This window comes from Saccopteryx leptura, chromosome 2 (genome assembly GCF_036850995.1).
Source record: "Saccopteryx leptura isolate mSacLep1 chromosome 2, mSacLep1_pri_phased_curated, whole genome shotgun sequence".
NCBI classification, from domain to species: Eukaryota; Metazoa; Chordata; class Mammalia; order Chiroptera; family Emballonuridae; genus Saccopteryx; species Saccopteryx leptura.
Genome location: NC_089504.1, coordinates 20,130,723 through 20,152,043, shown reverse-complemented (window position 1 = coordinate 20,152,043; position 21,321 = coordinate 20,130,723).

Sequence of the window (21,321 nt, the reverse complement as noted above, 5' to 3'; positions counted from 1 at the left end):
TTCCCTCCACTGTGAACACTTCCAGTCCTTTCCCTTCATACCACTACGCTACCCTATTTCTTAACTTCATGTCAAAAACTTCCCTGCATCTCCCTGCCTCCAAGCTTTGGTGAGATGCTCATCTATGTTCTTTCCTTATCATTGAACATTTCGTACTAGACTATTTTCCTCATCATCCCCATGAAACAATCATATTAAAGGAGACAGGTACTAGGTTACATCCCTTTCCTGTGGCTGCGGCACCTAACATCGTGACTCTCACATAATGGACTCGATCAACATCAACTGAAATAAGCATCTAATGTTTTCAAAGAACCCCAGAAAAGAACAATTTTTTTTTTAAGGCCCTAGGTTATCTATTCTTTGTTAACAAATCTAGTAAGAAATTTTTCCTTGAGACTAACCTAAATCTGTGCTGTTGGAACTTTTTTTTTTTTTTTAAGTGAGAAGAGAAGAAATACAGAGACAAACTCTCATATGTGACCCGACTGGAATCCACCCAGCAACCCCTGTCTGGGGCGAATGCTCTGCCCAGCTGGAACCATGCTGGCAACTGAGCTGTCTTTTCAGCACCGGAGGCAGAGGCTCCATGGAGCCATCCTCAGTGTCTGGGGCTGATGTGCTCAAATCAATTGAGTCATGGCTGCGGGAAAGAGAAGACAGAGACACATACAGAGAGAGAGAGAGAGAGAGAGAGAGAGAGAGAGAGAGAGAGAGAGAAGAGAGGGAAGGGGAGGAGGAAGGGTGGAAAAGCAGATGGGTGCTCTCCTGTGCACCCTGACTGGGAATCAAACCCGGGACTTCCACACGCCAGGTTGATGCTCTACTGCTGAGGAACTTTTAAATCAGGGGTTCCCAAACTATGGCCCGCGGGCTGTATGCGGCCCCCTGAGGCCATTTATCCGGCCCCACTGCACTTCCGGAAGGGACACCTCTTTCATTGGTGGTCATTGGTGGAGTACTGTATGTGGCAGCACCGCAAAACGCAGCCTCGCTCACTACAGTACTACTTCCCGTGAGGCGGGACGCACGCATCACGGCTCTGGAAGCGTGTCATATCACTTGTTACAGCTAGCAGTGACAAATATGGAACCAGACATTGACCATCTCATTAGCCAAAAGCAGGACCATAGTTCCCATTGAAATACTGGTCAGTTTGTTGATTTAAATTTACTTGTTCTTTATTTTAAAATTGTATTTGTTCCCATTTTGTTTTTTTACTTTAAAATAAGATATGTTCAGTGTGCATAGGGATTTGTTCATAGTTTTTTTTATAGTCTGGCCCTCCAATGGTCTGAGGGACAGTGAACTGGCCCCCTGTGTATAAAGTTTGGGGACCCCTGTTTTAAATAAATACTCACACTTAATATCTGATCATCATGAAGGGATTTACAAATGTGTTCTTTCCCTGTGTTTCTTTTTTAGAAAGTTGGTGTGGTTGATCAAACTAGGGTCTTAAAAGTGTTACATGTAGGGCTCAAAGTGTTATGTGTTATCATCTACAACATAAAAAGGCCTTGAAAGATGGTGAATACTAAAAACACCAATTTGGGACCTGGAAACCTGTGTTTTAGTTCCTCTATTCTGTGAGCCTGAGAACGCTAGCGGACTGTCCCTGTTCTAACATACCTTGCTACTGCCAAACGTGGTAATTAAGCTCGTTAGGGTTCCGTTGAAAGTAAGTGTTAATGGATTCTGAGTTTGTGCCTGAGGAATGTTCTTTTGGAAGAGAATAAGAGTTTTAGGTCGTGGACCTATAAACATATCTTTGAGATCATGGTAGATGTAGATTTCCATGCAGTTGTAAGAAATAATACATCACTCAGTTTTCCCCAAAGGTAACATTTTGCATAGGTTCCGTATAATGTCACAACCAAGAACTTGACATCGACGTTGATGTTCAGATCCTACCACTTTCATCTGCTCTCATTTGTGTATCTGTGTATCATTTTGTGCAGTTTGTCACATGTGTAAGCTCATGAGGCCATGACGACGGTCAAGATACTGAACACGCCATCCCACGGATTCCTCATTCTATGCTTTACAGCCACAGCCATCGCCTTCCACCCCCTTTTCACCTCCGACAGCCACTAGTCTGCTGTCGAAATCAACAATTATTTTACAAATGTTATATAAATGGAATCATGCTATCTGTAGCCTTTCGAGGCTGGCTTTTTTCACTTAGTGTAGTTTCCTTTAGGTTCATCCAAATTATTACGTGACTGATAGTTCATTTCTTTTGATTGCTGGATAGTAGTCCACAGTTTGCTTAACCAGTCACCCACTGAAGGACATTTGGGCTATTTCCAGTTTAGAGTTATTATGAATAAGGTGTACAGGTTTTAGTGTGAATGTGTCTTCCTTTTTTCTGGTGTAAAAACCCAGGAGTGAAATTGCCGGGTCATATGATGGCACCTGTTCAGTTTCGTAGGTAACCACCATATCTTTATTCAGAGTGGTTGTAGCATTGTGACTCCCACTGGCAACATGTAAAAGAGCCGACATCCTCTTTCCACCCTTTCTCCAGCATTAGTGTTATCACTATGCTTTTTATTTTAGCCATTTTGGTAGATGTATCGTGAAATCTATATCGTTTGGTAGGTGTACAGTAATCTCTAACTGTGGCTTTAATTTGCATTTCCCCAATGGCTAACGATGTTGGACATCTTCTCAGGCACTTGCTTATTTGCCATCTGCATAACCACTCTGGTGGTGCAGACATCTATTTTGACTGCTACAAGTACTTCTCACTTCCTTCTTGATTCTCAGTAGATTCCCAGGTGAAGGTTACAGATAAACGATGAGTTCCTACACCAGAGTGTCAACTCTATGGGTTTTGTGTACTAGGGGATAAAACAAGGAATAGAATGGACAAAAATCTCTACTTTCATGAAGCTTATATTCTATTGGGGCAGATGACCAGTAAATAAGGTAATTTAAATCGATAGTATCTGAGGTAATCTTAGTGCTTTAGGGGGAGAAAAAGCAGAAAAGGCAGCTTGGGAGTTAACCCTCGTTGTAATTTAAAACAGGACTGTCAGGAAAGGCCGCCTGGCAGGAGGGGAGGCCTGTGGGTGTCTGCCGGGAGGCTGCTCTCGGCCTGGAAGCAGGTGTGTTCTGGGAGCATCGAGGTAGCCAGGATGGCTAAAGCAGGGAGGGGGAGGGAAGTGAGGTGGGGTGACGAGGTCAAAGCAATAGGGGTGACGAGGTCAAAGCAGTATCGCAGGAGGCTGACCACAGAGGGCCTCCCGGCATTGGTGGGGAGTCTGGGGAAGGTGTAGGGCAGAGGGGAGGTAGGTCTGATTTCACTTCAAAAGGCCCATTCCAAGCTGCTGTTCTTTAGTAGCCTGAAGGAGAAAGGTGGGGTCAAGCGACTGCTGCACTAATTCAAGTGAGGCGTGATGGTGGATTGGATAGGGAGGTGACAGTGGGGGGCGGGGTCACAAAACATGGCGAATTCTGGGTATATGTTGATGTGGAACAGAGATAACTTCTCATCAAGCTGGATGTGAGGCGAGAGAGAGAGAGAGAGAGAGAGAGAGAGAGAGAGAGAGAGAGAGAGAGAGAGAGAGAGAGAGAAGAGTAAGCCTGGATCCCAGGTTCTGGGTTGGAGCACTGGGAGGATAGAGAGGCCATCCGTGGGGACAGGGAAGGAAGCTCCTGAGCTCAGACGAAGACACGCACCGCATACGGGAACTTGAGACAACCAAGCGTGAATGACGTGCGGTGCAGGCAATTGGCTGCTGCGTCTGGGGCCCCAGGGGCAGGCGTGGATGGAATATTAGTTTGAGAATCTCATTTGACCCAACACTTATCACCTAGCTCGTGCTCCAAAGTGGAGGTTCCTCTTGATCACAGGTCCTCAACTCCTTGATGCCAAATCCTTGGGGCCAAGTTTTAGAAAAGCGTTAGGTTGAACCATCGGACATTGCCATTATCTGACCATTTCTGACCTACAATAATAAGTTCATGTGGTTCACCCTCATAATGCACTCTATGCCTATATTCCATAGCACTCTCAGTGGGGTCCAGAGCAGCACCCTATAGTCAAACACAGAAACATTTCTGCAGCCCAGCATACTCATATTGAGTGGGATCAATAAGGACCACACACACACACACACACACACACACACATACATAGACACACACCAGCTTGTGTTGCCAAATATGTCATCACAGCTCTCAGATTTTTAGAGTTTTTTGGACTTTATTGTGGACTTGTGTTATCATCAGTGTTGTTATTATTATTTTATCATTCTGTGAGGCCTCCGAAGAGTCGAAATAGGCCGGGGAGTAGAAGGTACTGAAAAGCATATTTCAGCTCAGTTTTAGGACTATGTCAGTGCCAGATCATGCTGCTTCTCAAGGTGAGAGCTCTCTGTCCCTTGAGTAAATTTAGAATCTGAGCAACCATTTATCGGGGCTATTTTAGAAGAAAATCAATTAAAATTCAGAGATGATTGGAGTCGATATCTTTTACAGCTCTTGGCCTCACTGCAATAGGATGACGCTAAATCATTTCTGCTCCTCAGGGCTCATTCTCTTCATCCGCAAAATGGGGCCCAGGGGTTGAGCAGTGTGCCTGGTGAGGACGCTTCTGGCCTGAACGTTGGCAGGGCCGATCAGCTTCTCTGGGTCTCCTCTTTGCCCACCGGCTGTTCCCCCACTCCTTTCTAGGTGTCCTTGTCTTCTGAGTCACCCTTCTCCCAGGCTGTGCCATGGCAATTTCCCCATGACGTGTAACAAGGGATTAGGATACACAGCTGGGGTGGAAAAGCAGATGTTTTCCCCGTTGCTTTGCAAACTGGGAAAACAGTAGTCGTCTTTTAGTAGTAGTCACTTCTTGACTTTTAAGCATGTTTTGACTTATGCAACATTCACAGACGTCCTACAAGAGTGCTAAGTAAGGGCACAGCTCCATCTTCCTGAAATGGTATTGACGGTTGCAGGGCCGTCCCTTTCTGGTTCTCTTGGGTAATGAGCTATTAAGAATTTTTTTTTTTTTTATTCAATGAGAGGAGGGGAGGCAGAGACAGACTACTGTGTGCTCGCTAACTGGGATCCACCTGGAAAACCTACTAAGGGGTGATGCTCTGCCCATCTGGGGTGCTGCTCTGTTGTTCAGCAACTGAACTCTTCTAAGCACCTGAAGCAGAGGCCATGGAGCCATCCTCAGCTCCTGGGACCAACTTGCTCTCATCGAGCCTTGGCTGCAGGAGGGAAAGAGAGAGACCGAGAGAAAGGAGAGGGGGAAGGGTGGAGAAGCAGATGGGCGCTTCTCCTGTGTGCCCTGGCCGGGAATCAAACCCAGGACATCCACACATCAGGCTGCCACACATTGGCTCTACCACAGCCAACCAGCCAAGGCTGCTAGTAAGGATTTTTCAACAATCGGCACAGAGCCTTCTAAAGGACAACCTAAAAAAATGCAACCATTTTGAATGGAAACCTTTCTAAAATATAGTCCACACCTTTAAAACAGTTTACTTTTCTTCTGATTATGAAAGAACCCTATTTTGACTTTAGGAAACTGCAAAAAAAGGGAGAAAATAATTATCCACTCTCTAAACGGAGTGTTTGGAAACTTTTTCTGTGAAGGGCTAGATGGTAAGTATTCTAGAATTTGTGAGCCAAGGGGCAAAATTGAAGTTATTATGCAGGGGCTTATACAATATACAGCCATTTAAAAATGTAAACCTGTGCTTTGTTTTTAGGCCATACAAAACCAGGCCTACCTGGATTTAGTCCATGGGCAGCAGTTTTCTGACCTCTGCTCTAAAACCTTTTAGAAATTGGTATTAACATTTAAGAATATTTCTTTTATTTCTTTCCAATTTATTTTTCTACGCTTTTAGTTTTAACCATCTTTGTGATCACCTTATACATCCCGTTTTGATTTCTGCTCATCCTGTTGAGTAGTGGCATTTCATGATTTTCATGAATAAAGATGTTAAGGACTGAATGAACCTTCTGATAAATGGAGATATTGAAGTTTACATGACACCTACTTAAAGGGCATTGGGATTTTTTTTTTTTTTTAAATTTTATTTAGATTAGCCCTGGCTGGTTGGCTCAGTGCTAGAGCGTCGGCCTGGCATGCGGAAGTCCCGGGTTCGATTCCCAGCCAGGGCATACAGGAGAAGCGCCCATCTGCTTCTCCACCCCTCCCCTTCTCCTTCTTCTCTGTCTCTCTCTTCCCCTCCCACAGCCAAGGCTCCATTGGAGCAAAGATGGCCCGGGCGCTGGGGATGGCTCCTTGGCCTCTGCCCCAGGCGCTAGAGTGGCTCTGGTGGCGACAGAGAGACGCCCCGGAAGGACAGAGCATCGTTCCCTGGTGGGCGTGCCGGGTGGATCCCGGTCGGGCGCATGCGGGAGTCTGTCTGACTGCCTCCCCGTTTCCAGCTTCAGAAAAATACAAAAAAAAAAAAAAAAGATTATTTAGAAAATTAACTTTAACAGGGTGACATTGATCAATAAGAGTACATAGGTTTCAGGTAAACATTTCTATAGCGTTTGAACTGTTGATTATGTTGTGTGCCCATCACCCGGAGTCAAGTCATTTTCTGTCACATTATATGTGTCCCTCTTTACACCCTCCCCTCCACCTCTTCTCCTGTCCCCTTCACCCACAGCCCCTTCCCCCTGTTAATCACGTCACTTTTATCTATGTCCACGAGTCTCAGTTTTATATCCCACCTATGTGTGAAATCATATAGTTCTTAGCTTTTTTCTAATTTATTTGTTTCACTCAGTATAATGTTCTCAATGTCCATCCACGTTGTTGTAAATGACACTATGTCATTGTTTCTTATGGTTGTGTAGTATTCCATTGTATATATTTATATTTACCACAATGACAAAGAAAGAATCCTCAAGGCAGCTAGGGAAGAGACGAACATAACATAGAAAGGAAAGCCTATTAGATTATCATCAGACCTCTCAGCAGAAACTCCACAAGCCAGAAGAGAGTGGACCCAAACATTCAAAGTACTGAAAGAGAGGAACGACCAGCCAAGAATACTGTATCCATCAAAGTTATCCTTCAAAGATGAAGGAGAAATAAAAACTTTTATAGACATACAGAAGCTGAGGGAATTTATCACCAGAAAACCCCCACGGCAGGAAATCCTCAAGGGCACTATTCAACCAGATACAAAGAACAAAACAAGTCAAAACTACAAGTAAAGCTCCAACAAGGTCACAATAAAAACAAACATAGTCTGTGACAACAAAAACTTAACAAGGGAGAGGATAACGATCTGCAGTAGTGAAGGACTGTTTCTTCTTAGTTTGTAAATACAGCATAGGTGTTTTTTTCTGTTGGTTTGTTCTGTGTTTTGGGTCTTGCAGGGAGTCCCGAGGGGGGAGCATCTCTAGGACTGAAGATATGAACATACATATTTGAGCCACTTACTATGTAGAGGTAGTACCACATATCACTCCATTTTTATTTATTTATTTATTTTGGCCAGGATTGGATATTTTCCTAGCACAACCTTATTTGCAATTATTTAGTGAGATACCAAAGCAGAGTTCACTGTGTCTGAGTAATTCCATCCCCACAATGAACGATGCTACGTCTATGCCTGTGTCTTCTGTAGCCATCGAGTCCCAAAGAACAATGTTGCTTCTATGCTGAGTTTACCCCCAAATTAGGCATTTAGAATCCGTTCTTCTTTTTCTTTCTTCCTAATTACTGTCTGTCTGGTTTACTTAGATCTAGCTGCCCTGTAGATATGTGTCAAGCAGACGAGAGTCTGCTCATCTATTGATACTTCTAAGCACATGCCACAAAAAATTCCTGTGCGTATCCTTGATACGTGTGAGGGCCTTGGTCATAGCAGATGTCATAGTGGCAAAAACCTGGATGCACACCCAATGCCTGTCAACAGGAAAGTCAGTGAATAGAGTATGACAGAGTTACCCAATAGGGCATTGTACTGTCATCCAAATGAGGAAACAATAGCAAAGTATCTCAGTTTGGTGGAATCTTAGCAAGACCAGATAAAGTGAAGAAGTAAGTTCCCCAAGATTGTATACAGCAAGGTAATAGAACGTTAATGATAATGCATATGTGCACACACACAGACATATGCACACACACAAATACATATAGATACAACTAACAAAAAAGGAAAGTAAAGCAATGATGAGTACAGGACCCAGGACGACAGATCTCCTGAGCTGGGCAGCTCAGGGTGGTCATGGAAGGTTCTGTTATCGTGTCATAGGCGAACCCCCAGGGTCCTGGCTTTCATCTTACGTGTGGATTAATAGGTACTTACAATGTTCTAACTAATTAACTGACTAAATAGAAAGCAATCCAAGTGTGAACCAGGATAACAGTGTGGCATAATGCAGGGATTCCACTTCCAATTCTGTCTTTGTGAGACCCAAGGACAGAACAGAGAAATAAGCCAGAGCATGTTAGGTGTGGTCCCGACAAGCTTTCCAGTGAACCATTGTGGATGAACATTAGCACATAGATTTTAGCGTGTATCTTTTGGCTTCCCAGAAGAATGCTTTTACTTTCTTTTTAATTCCTAATTCTGGTCCTGGCAGCTGATGTTGGCAGATGAATGAGGTCTCGTTGGATGTAGTCCCATTGTTGAAGTTAAGTACATTCCCTTAGGAATGTTCTCAACTTCATTCCTGGAGCTGTGATTGTGTATTTGTTGACCATTTGGTTATGGTGAGAGCATAGGAAGAGGAGGAGGAGGAGGAGGAGACCTGTCCTCGGGTTGATGGCACGCTCTGGTTGGGAGAAGAGTGCCCAGGTGGAGGGAGGGTTGGCAGAAGTCCAGGAGCACAGGAAGGGGTGTGGAGCTCGAGTTGTCCCAGGTAGTGACAGAGTGTCTCAAGTTTGGAGCAAGCTAGACGGAGCCTGAGAAGTCTGGGCAAAACCGCCAGACTGTCACCTCGGACTCCTCTCTGCTCTGGCCTTTACATTACTACTCAGTTTCAACCAAGAATGCCACTAAATTGTGAGGCCTGGCTGTGAGTGCCCCTCATTCCTCAGGCACCTACTCTGTGGTCCAGTCTCAACCAGCAACTGGAGGGATAGTTATGACCCCGATCTGAGGTTGGAGATCATTATTATTGTGTCCCTGGTTGTAGCCCTACCTCTCAACCCCGGCAGTATTGGCTCTCCTTGTTGAATCGAGTCGGGTAGGTCTGGCAGGCAAGGAGCAGAGAGCTAAGCTCTGGGGTTGCATCATAGTAGCAGCCGCAGGCAAAGCCAGAGCTCTCTCCTCTCAGTGTGTCCCACCCACACCTCAATTACTGACGCCTTATCACATTGCACTGTCACGATTTATTTATGTAGCTCTCCCGCCTACTGACCTGTGAAGATGTGAACATCTCAAGGGTGAAGACTATGTCTTTTTCATTACCAAGTCTCCCAAGTTCAGTACAGAGTGTAGATGCTAAATTCATGTTTGGGGAGAACCCCACGTGTTACACCTATTGTCAGCACCTAGTGAGTGGGACCTCAAAGTGGAGATAGATGATCACTCTTAGGATGGGTCCCAGGGAGTTCAGAGAGGAGGGGTGGTTTGGTTTGCATTTTAAAGTGAGTTTTGTGGATGGAGACAGAGGAGGAACTGTGGGGTGGGGTGGAACAGTAGGGGTGAGGATAGGCAAAGCAAATAACAACAGGAATGCCATGTCTGCTGACCCAGCAGAGTAGACTCCGGTGGTGAATAGTCAGTGTTGCTGTTCCCATGCCTAGTAACCACAGGTCCACTTAGAAGATGAGAAGAGGCTTTGAATTTGGGGGGTGAGGAGGTAAGAAAAAGAATAGCATCCCCATCACTATCTTTTTCCAACTCTGCACCAGGGGCTTTCTGTGCCTGATCTTACTTGATTCCTACATAATCTTGGCAGGTCAGCACCACAACTCCAATTTTTAAGAGGTGTGATGCAGTTTACTCAGAATTATCCAACAAGAAAGTGTCAGAACTGGAACTGACCTTGAACCCAGGCTTTGTTTTCTCTCTCATCCTGTCACTCTGCCACGAGTGGAAAGCGTGGCCACCAGTGGAGGTCATGGGAAAAGCCAGGGCGTGAGTGGGAGCCATTAGACATATCCAGGGGACTGTGCAGGGGAGGATTAGGAGTGAGGCCACAGCAGGAGGCCGGGCAGCTCCTTCGGCTGGGTGGTGTCTGTGGCCAGGGACATTCTACACGGAATCTGTAAACCTCCACTCTTCATAGCCAAGAACGTTCCCAGTGGCCACACCCCTGCCACGGCCTTCCAGGGAATGTTTCTGGAACTGGACTGAAAGCTCAGGCAAGCTTACAGCAACACGGATGGGCTTAGAACATTATACTGAGCAAAATAAGTAAATCAGAACAAGCTAAGAACTATATGATTTCAGACATCGGTGGGATATAAAAATGAGACTCATGCATATAGATAAAGGTGAAGTGGTTACCAGGGAGAAGAGGCTGCGGGGAGGGGAGGAAACAGAGACAAAAATACGGTGACAGAAAATGATGTGACTTTGGGTGATGGATGCACAACACAGTCAACACTTCAGATGCTGTAGAAATGTTTACCTGAAACCTATGTGCTCTTATTGATCAATGTCACCCCATTCAATTTAATGTTCTAAATTAAAAAAGAAAACAAAACCAAAATCAAAGGAAGCTCTGGCAGGGGAGGGCAAGGCAGTGCCTTGGAACCAGGGCCAGAGACAACAATTTTGGAATTTAGATGGAAGAGGTTGAGCACAGCTTTCAGCCTTTGGGGCTGGTGATGAGTAATGTCTGGTTAGGGGAGGAGCTCCAAACTGGAGGATGAAAAGGAAGTGATAAAAAAAAAAAAAAAAAAAAGAATCAGAGACTGAAGATGTGGCCGAACAGGTTGGAAGCTAAGCTTCAATGAGAGAGAAGTCTAAGGACGGGTTTCGTGGGGCCACATGTCATCAAAAGCACCTGGGTGGAATACTGACAGAGGCAATGTATGTGGGAAAGAGACTGAGGGAAGGCTGGGAAAGAGGAGAAAAAGCAGAAGCAGCATAGAGTCAGAGGGATAGACTGAGATGGAGGCAGAAATATATAAATATAAAAGAAAAATGCAAAGACACAGAAACACAGAGAGAGAACAGCCTAAGGATCCAGGGGCACAGGGAAACCAGGACAGTGTGACAGAGAATCAGGGAGGCAGAGAGATGGGGACAGAGACAAAGAGAAAGGGGACAGTGACTCAAACACTCAATGGGTCGCTGTGTTTAATGGAGACACGTCTTGAGAAGGACTGCATCCTGGCCCTTGGGGCCGCCTTGGGAGTAGGGGCTCCTTGGCTTCTTTGAGGTGCTAGGACTGTCCTAGGTCTCTGTGCTTTCTTTGCAGACAGGCAGAGCTCCTTGTAGGTAAGGCCACCTATAATATAGACTTCCCCTGTAATGACAGCATCTCAGCCCTGGCAGAGGCTTAGTGTTGCCTCCTGTCTTCCCATCTCAGACCTCTGACTCCACCTCTGCAGTTACCCCCGGCGACCAGTCGGTCAGCACTAACACTCAGAACATTCTTCCGTAGGCTGGGCTACCGCCCTGTGACTTCCGGTTTGAGAGCAACACACAAGAAAGTCTGGCGCTGCTTTCCTACTTGACTGTCTAGGTTGTTGATGACAGTGACTGTGCTCCCACCATGTGCTCTCTTCTTCAGGACCATCAGCTGCAGTCCCTGGTGTTATCAGTCAGGACAGGCCAATTTATGCTGTAGTAACAAACAATTCTAAGATATCAAAGGCTCTTAGGGGCAAAAGTTTATTCTTTGTGTTAGAGAAAAAAATATATATATATTCTCACTGCTAAAGGAAACATTATTCATGACACATGAAAAGAATGGTAAATCTGACTTTATGCAAGGGAGATTATAATGATGTTAGGGACCACTTCAGTGAGGCCTTGTAGAAACTGGACCCAACTCCAGATACAGTATGGGCAAGTGGAAGTTTCTGGCTAAGGAGGAAACCCCAGGAATAAGGGGGTTTTGGGCTATACTGGCCTAACAAGATTCTTTTTTTTTTTTTTTTGCATTTTCTTTTTGCATTTTTCTGAAGCTGGAAACAGGGAGAGACAGTCAGACAGACTCCCGCATGCGCCCGACTGGGATCCACCCGGCACGCCCACCATGGGACGACGCTCTGCCCACCAGGGGGCGATGCTCTGCCCATCCTGGGCGTCGCCATGTTGCGACCAGAGCCACTCTAGCGCCTGAGGCAGAGGCCACAGAGCCATCCCCAGCACCTGGGCCATTTTTGCTCCAATGGAGCCTTGGCTGCGGGAGGGGAAGAGAGAGACAGAGAGGAAGGTGCGGCGGAGGGGTGGAGAAGCAAATGGGCGCTTCTCCTGTGTGCCCTGGCCAGGAATAGAACCCGGGTCCTCCGCACGCTAGGCCGACGCTCTACCGCTGAGCCAACCGGCCAGGGCCCCTAACAAGATTCTTACTGAAGGTAGGCCAGGGTGAGTCGACATCACCTGGGGGGTGGTGGAGGGTGGACAACCTGCAGATATTAAGCATGATCTGACATGGAGTATGGGGGATTCTGGCTCAGCTGACTTGGCAGGATTCTTGCTAAAACAGAGAGACAAACACTGAAGCTCAACTCAGTCTGTTGAGAAGAGAGCCCAGGAGAGCCTGGGTAGAGCTTGTCTGAGGAGAGGGTCTCTGCCACTTGCCCACAGTCTATGCTCATTGCAGGCCAGAACAGCTGTTCCAATCCATACTCACTCCAAACACCCAGGCTGACCAATCAGCTTCTACGTAAAACACTGTCTATTGTGGTGGGTGAAGGAAAATGAGAACAGAAGTCTCCACTCCCTGGTCCCGAAAGCATCTACCAGAAGTGACACACATCACCTTCAATCACGTTGACTTGGCAGAGCCTTCGGTCAATGAGGTAGAGGAGGGAAATCTGCACTTAGGATGGGGCGGCTAATATTTATGCATCATAACAAGTCTACCCCAAATAGCTTTTTCTTAGCTCTCTAACTAAGCTAGTCCATTGTTTACAGGGGTTACTTATTGATATTCCTCTTGATGTTAAGGATCCAGTTTCAGGACAAGACAACTTGAAGGTAGGTGATGCTCAAGGGGCAGCATGTGAGCATACCCATGAATAATCTCCCTGTGTCTTATAGCTACACCGCATGGAATATCTGTCCATTACGTTTGCCAAGGCCACCAAAAGAAGGACAGAGAGAAAGCACACCTTTAATGTGATCTTTCTACCAGATTTTACTGGGTCTTTATTATTCAATGCCTTTTTACAATCCCATCGGTTATTGCTTGGGATCTAGAAGCAATGGGCTCTTCTGTAGCTACAAGATGGAAAAGGGAAGCTTATCTTCTTTGGACTTTAAGTGAGTGAGAAATACACCTTTGTTGTGTTAACCCACTACTGTTTTATGACTTGTCTGTTTTGACAGCCATGGTTAATTCTTTCAACGCAGAAATTGGTATAAGAAGTGAAGTGCTCTGTAACAAATACATGAAATATTAGATGATGTTAGCTTAGAGAGCTGGGGACAGGTAATAGGAAACTGAATGGGAGACTGAAAAGATGGCAGTGAGGGTATTCAGCGGCAATGTATTTGTAAAGTCATTGCCCGTGGTGACTTGACAAAGCAGACCCTGTGCTTATTGAACTTGTCATTCCAGGGGAAGAGATAAGAAAACATGGTGGCATTGGCAAGGTGTTGCAAGTATGAGATGAGCTCTGGCCATTAGTAGGTGGATTTCAAACAGAAATTAAGAAGAATAGAGAGAGTCCGGAAATGGGAGGCCTTCAAGTTGGAATAGCATACTGCTTTAGATACCCACGCAATAAGAGATGGAATTCCACAGAGGTTTAAGTGGCAAAGGCCCTGTAAACCCTCTTATTTGGAAAAATGACTCAGGGCATAGCTCAGATGAGGAAAGCAGACTCCTCATTGATTTTTCCATTCAGCCTCAAAGCAGTTGCCATTAGCTTAAGGGAGAGGGAACTGAAGAAATGAAGAAGCAAGGGAAAGGACAGATTTGAAAAATTCTCTCTTAAAAAGAACTTTGATTGTGGTCTCTGGAAATAAATCAGAAGCCTATTAAGTTATCGAGTGAAATGCAATGCCAAAAAAAAGTCATGAGCCTGGACAAAGAAATCTTTGAGGTTTAAAACAACCCTTGGCCTGATAACCTTCTATGAACAGGAAGTAGTATTAAGAAGACTATGCCATGTCCAAGGAGGGCAAAATCTCTTGATACACACTGTGTATGTGTCCAAGGAAGGTCAGGTTATGACTCCCAAAGGAAGGACCAGGGGTCATGCAAACCGTGTACGAGCATGTGCAGCCCAGAGAGGAGGTCCACAGCCCCTCCCCCGGAGTGGGAGCCTCCTAAAGCTGGCCCAGCAAGACTTCAGAATTGCTCCCAATCAGTAGTGGGGGAGGGGTGCTACTGGTATCTAGTGGCTAGGAGCTAAGGATGCTGCTAAACATCCTACAAAGCACAGGACAGTCCCCCGCAGCCCCCATAGCGAACGATTGTCCAGTCTAGACTATCAGTATTACCAAGGTTGAGAAACCCTGGTTTAGGGAATAAAAGCTGTAACATCCCAGCCTAATAGCCAGATTATGGGACATTACCTGGGAATCATAAAATATTCTGTTATTCAATACTTAACTGAGGACCTCCAAAGGGGAGGGCTTATATCAGGAGTGCTGGTGGAGGGAATTTGTCAGGTAATCAATGCTAGCTAGCTGCTGCAATGAAAAACCTCCCAACTCTTAGTGTCTTAAGCAATAAAAGTTTATTTTTTACATCATGTCATGAAAAATCTGTTTTCTCCTGAACAACTCATATATATATATATAGAGAGAGAGATATATATATCTATATATATATATATATATATATATATATATATATAGAGAGAGAGAGAGAGAGAGAGAGAGAGAGAGAGAGATTGTGAGCCTTGTAATGGACTGATTTTCTTCATTGACTTGGCTACTAGGAAGCTCATTTGAACAAACTGTTCATTGCTGTTTACTTATGCTCCCTGGTTCATGTTCCTATCTGGCTTTCATTGGCCCATAACTTTGACTTTTTCCTCCCTTTCACTGCTACCCACCCAATGTTGTATACTTTTGTTTGTTGCCTTAACGGACCTTGGGGATGAGGTTAGCTACAGAGTGAACGACTGAATCAAGAGCATTCTTGCTGGAAGATGGCTTCTATTAAAGGGAAATTTGGGAACTAGTTGGTAAGTATCCCTTTCCTTCTTTAAAAAAGAAAGTGGAGCTTTGGGTCCTGGCATAAAAATTTGCAGAACTGAAATCGTCGTTGGGTTTGGGATCTGCAAGTGGCTGATCTGTATTGATTCTGTAGTTTAATTACCCCTTTTAAGTTGCAATTTTAACAACCCAGAGTCCCATTTGCTTTAGTTGGCAGAGGAAGGAGACCAGAAAACCTTTTCTCTAAGGTCTTTGGGGAATCACTTCATGCAAATATCTTTTGTCTCAGAAGGAAACTTGTCCCGAGGTTAAGCGTCTGACATCTCCTGAGAAGTCAGCGTTTGGAGTTAGCATTTTTCCTTTTGCTTTACTGTTTCCAAATACGGAACAGACAAGAAGTCAGGAGACCAGTCATAAACTTGCTGTGTGACCCCAGGTCATTTGCACCCTGCCTCTGGTCTCCAGAAAAAGAAGTGGTCTGAGAACCTATCCAGATCCATGGCTGTTGTACCAAAAAAAAGGGGGGGCCAATCTGGTGAAATGTGCTTTCTGATGATTTTGGCGAGTACGATTTCAGCAACACCCAAATCCGGTGTCCGGAAGAAGCTGGTTGTACTTTTCATAGATATGGAGGGAATGAGGGTGTTGGATACTCAGGCCAAGATCTCGCTGGTCAGTCTTGAGAGATGGGTCAACGTGGACCCCAGAGCCCTACTGCCTGGCTCCCGGTTCCCACTGCACCCATAAGTTGTGTAACCTTGGGCAAACCATATCGCCTCCTTAGGTCTCAGGGTCTTTATCATCCACAATGGCATGACAACAACAGAGCCACGTGCTGCAAAGAGTAAACGACATAATGCTCACCAAGTTCTGGGCACACTAAATAACCCGTATTCCTGATCGTACCCTTAACTGGGCCAGACACCACCGGGTTGGGGTGTGGTCACCAGGGGCATTGAGCCAGGGCGCCCTCCCTCAGGGACCCACGGAAACACCCTTTCTCCTCTTCAAGGGGTTTGAAAAAGAATTGCCGCAGCCACAGTCCCAAACTAGGATGGCAGAGAAGGCACAGAAGCATCCTCACAGAGAAGCTTCCAGACAGCCCACTGTTAATCCCCAGAGTCTTTTTTCTCCATCCAATCTGTCCTTGGGACATGAGTCCCTTTCTTTTTCTGCTTTCTATTTTCTCTTCTGTGCAATGAGTAAGTTAGATCGGGAACTCTCTAATTTAGTGTATTTCATACCACCCCCGTTTAGATATTTAATGTTAAGTAAAGCAAGATTTCTCAACATTGGCATCCTTAATATCATAGGCTAAATAATTCTTTGTTGTCCTGTATACCGTAGACTGTTCAGAAGCAGCCTTGGCCTCTACCTACTAGATGCCAGTAGTACCCCTCCCGCAATTTGTGGCAACTAAAAACGCTTCCAGACATTGTCAAATACAGCTAGTGCTCGACTTACGACCACAATTGGTTCCCACAAACCGGTCATAACACGATTTGGTCATAAGTTGAGTAGGCCACATATACAGTACTGTGAAATGATGTTATAAAAATCTTAAAGTCATATTTTATCATAATTTTCTTTCATTATTGTTATATATATAATTTTCTTTGTGCATTTTATGCCATTTGTATTATCTCTACACCATTTTGTTTCTCATTTTTACATTTGTCAGGTTTAAGTAAAACACTGCATTACCAGTACAACTGGTTTAATATTTGCAGAGACAATTTCCTTTTGGTAGACATCTTGGGAGGGGTTGGATGAAAAATATTCAAGACACAAAACACAAATTGCTGTACCGAGTCTGGGATAACAGTTGAAATGGTGCACGCGGAAATGGTAGTGCTGCCGGAAGCTGGTCCGCATTGTCATACGCCCAGCTGGGCAATGCTTGTGCTGCCACGCGGAGCAGTTGTGGCTAGAAGTCGAATGGTCATAAGTTGCATAAGTCATAAGTCTATCAATATTTGTATCCTGGGGGTGGGTAGGGGAGCAAAATCTCCCTGGTTGAGAACCACTGACTTAAGAGTACTTAACCATAATAATGTTGATCACCTTTATCAAGTACTTATTACTGCCCGCCATAGTGCTAAGAAATTTCAGTATTACTCAATCCTCATAATGTCCTTGTAAACTGGATATTAATATCCTCTGCTTTGCAAATGAGAGTGTTGAGCTGCTAATAACAGATGATGTTGGGAATTGAACCCATGTTTCCTCAGCATCAGAGCCTATAATGCGTCACCACTTTAAAGGGTTACAAATACTCTGGAAGAGCAAGGCAATATGGTTTATTTAGTAAGAACCCAGGATTTGCAAATAGGCGGACCCGATTTGGAGTGTCACCTCCATGCTGATGTGTGGGAGACTGAGAGTTGACAAAGATCCTCGCAGTTTAAGACTTAAGCCAGAAGGATAAGCTCCTCCCCATCGATCTCTGATTGTTTGATTAAGTTGCTAAAGGCTGTGCATTTCTCCACACTTCCTTTTGTGAGGCTGCTGGTTTCCATCCGTCCGGTCCCCCATGTCCCTCGGAGGGACTGGAGGCAGTTTTCTTTTACCCTTTGTTTGGCGAAGTTAAGACGTTATGCTTGGTGAGGGTTTTCTGCACTTGGGAGAATTCTTGTTTTTTTTCTCAGAAATGTGACTTTGTAGCAGAGCTCTCTTTATTTTGCTAATGACTTTGCTCTCTGCCCTATAAATAAAGCATTTTCGGGGTGGAGACTCACTCTTGCAAGCCATCAGCTCGGCAATGGGTCCCCCCGATCCCATCCTTTTTCTTCCTGTGTTTATTTTTTAATCCTCCACCGTTCCCACCCAGGACCTGCAAAATTATTTGTCGCGCTGGTCCGTGACACTGATGAGCTGACCATGATCCCCTCACTGAGCACCGTTTGTGCCATTGTTAAGTTGAAGGTCACACCAGCCGTGGAGGTTGTTGGAGGATAAAAATGAGGCAGAGAGACACTCGCACACCAGGTCCTTCCCCAGCTAAATGATCTGCTCCACCACTGTTGACACTGGTTTCATTCCTTTCCCACAGCCCCGGGTGCGGTCGGCGCAGGTACTCGCGGGGTGGATGCAAACCTCATGCCGCAGTGTGTCACCTCATTTCCAGTGCCACCTCCTCCTGAGTGTGTAGGCCTTTCTTCTGAGCTCCAGATTAGTGTAGACAGTGGTCCTCTGGAGGGTCCAGACTTAATACAACCAGAACCGAAACACTCGTGTTGCCCCCAACCTGCTCCTTCATCGGGTCCCCTTCTTCCATGACCATTGTCACCCAAATCAAGACTCTGGAGTCATTCCTGCTTTTCCCCAACTCTTTACTTCCCACAGTCAAGTGATAACCAGGCACTGTCCATTGTACTTGCCAAGGCACCCTTATATTTGTCCCCACTTGTCCTCTCACCTGGATGCAGCGCAGGGCCCCACCCACCTCACTGCCTCCATGCTCACCACTTCCTCTTGGGAGCCCTCTCTGAGCCCTAACCCTGCTCAAGCACCTCCGCGGGGCTTCTCCACCACGCCCTGCCGTACCATCTGTCAAACGGTCTCTCCCCAACTAGATGTCACTTTTTCCGGGTAGCAAGTGTTACTTTTTCTGCAATCCCCAGTGCCCAGTACAGGCCTTGCTAAAACAAATGTTTGGAACACAAATGAACGATAAGCAGTGCTGCACGCGCTAATGCGAGAGTGTGAGAAGAAGAAACGTAACCAAGTCAGTGAGTAATAGAAACTGACGCATAACAATTCACGATGAGTCCTAAAACTGGCTGGGAGGCCTCTCTTTCCAGGTTGACATCTACACGAATTCATCGGAAAGATTCTTCTGTTAGGTGGAAATGTGACTCAAGGTAACTCTATCTTTGACGTTAAGATAAGAAAACATCTTTGTACCTGACAAAGAGCCTCTGTTCCTTTTCTTTTTGTGGCAGAAATGTCAGATGAAGGGTATCAAAGAGCCAGGGACTCCGTGACCTAGGATTCACTTTTAGCTTAGTCATCGGAAAATGTATTAACATGTCTCTCTGATGATGAAACTAAAAGAACCAGTTGAGATTCTGGTATTAGATTTTAGAGCAGCATTTCTCAACCTTACTGTTATTGACATTTGGGCTAGATACTTCTCTGTCATTGGGCTACTCAGGGCATCACCGGATGCTCTGCAGGACTCTGGCCTCAGCTCACTGGATGCCCAAAGCGCTCCCTCCACCCCAATTGTGACCGCCTCAAATGTCTCCAGCCATTGCCAGGTTTCCCCTGGCGGGATAGAAATCAGCCTTGTTTAGGAACCACTGCCCCAGAGGAATTAGAATTAGAGTCCATCAGATAGAGGTGAGGGAGCACTGGATGAGAGTCGAGTGTGAAGTTCATTGCCAACTCTAGCATTTGGTAAAGATGTATTTTTTAAGTTTCGTATGAATTTAAGACCAGGATGTTTGAATTTGGGGAATCAGCCGGATCTCCTCGGAGAAGAGTCTTTTCATCCAAAGTAATAGAATAATTCAAGTCCAGAATGTTTTGAACACTTCCAAGTTCTGTTTCGGTCTTAGGAGTGCTCAGGGAGATGGAGCGAGGTCAGAGCTTGGATGGGGATGTCAGATGCAGTGACCACTGCCTGGTGATGAGGTTCAGGCCTCCACTTGGTTGGGGTGGCCTGGCTCCACAGGCCAAACCGCTTCCACCCTAGAGCTTCTCAAGAGGCCCCCGGAAGGACTGTCTTCTCCGGGCACTGCTGGGCACGCCTGGTGATGAGGCTCAGGCCTCCACTTGGTTGGGGTGGCCTGGCTCCACAGGCCAAACCGCTTCCACCCTAGAGCTTCTCAAGAGGCCCCCGGAAGGACTGTCTTATCCGGGCACTCTGGGCTGCTCTCCTCCCCAGGCGCTTAGACGGTCAGAGCTGCGAAGTGTTTAAAAATATCTGGTTTGAACTCTTGAGTCCTTTGTTACAGAGGGGGAAACTGAGGTTCACAAGAGAGAAGAGACTTAGAGTAAGACTTCCTTATTAAGCCAAGTTTCTTTCTTTCTTTTTGTTAAATCAGTTTACTGAGATATGATTGACATGCAAAAAATTATAGATTTAATGTATAAAACTTGATGGGATTGGGGAAAAAGTGTAAGTATACACCTGTGAGCCCATCACTACATGAAAGCCAGGGACACATCCACCCCCTTCATTAATAATAACAATAATAATAATAATAATAATATTTTTTGTAAGAACACTTAACATAAGATCTACTCTCTAAGCAAATTTTAAGTATATAATACATCTCTGTTAGCTATAGGCACTATGCTGTATAGCAGGGGTCAGGAAACTTTTTGGCTGAGAGAGCCATGAACGCCACATATTTTCATATGTAATTTTGTGGGGAGAGTCATACAATGACCTGTGTACGTTACGCATTATCCAATAAAAATTTGGTGTTGTCCCGGAGGACAGCTGTGATTGGCTCCAGCCACCTGCAACCATGAACATGAGCAGTAGGAAATGAATGGATTATAATACTTGAGAATGTTTTATATTTTTAACATTATTTTTTTTTAATTAAAGATTTGTCTGCGAGCCAGATTCAGCCATCAAAAGAGCCACATCTGGCTCGTGAGCCATAGGTTCCTGACCCCTGCTGTATAGCCTAGTTCTAGAACTTACTTATCAATTTTGATTATGAGCCAACTTTCTTGACTCAAAGTCCACTATTCTTTCCCCCAGTCGTTGCTGCCTTACTCTGGGAGACTTGGCTCCATGTCTGTTCAATACTCCGGAGAGGTCTTTCCTGCAGACTTCTCCTGGCATCTCTTTTTATTTTGTAGAAACTCACCTCTGCTTGTTTTCATCCTTCTTGTATTCTGATCTTTGTTTGGTGATAGCCATCAAATGTAAAAGTAGTGCCATGACACTTTAGCAAGGATAAATATGGTTACTTTCCCTCCAAAGAGAAACACTTGGCTTTTAATTGAGCTTTAGCCCCATGAAATGAAACTAATAGTAGGCATCTGAGACACTGAGCTAGGTTTAGAAAGACTTCTGGAGCAGCTAAATCCTTTTGGGAAATTCCCCATCTTTGGAGGTCAGATAGTCCAACATTGT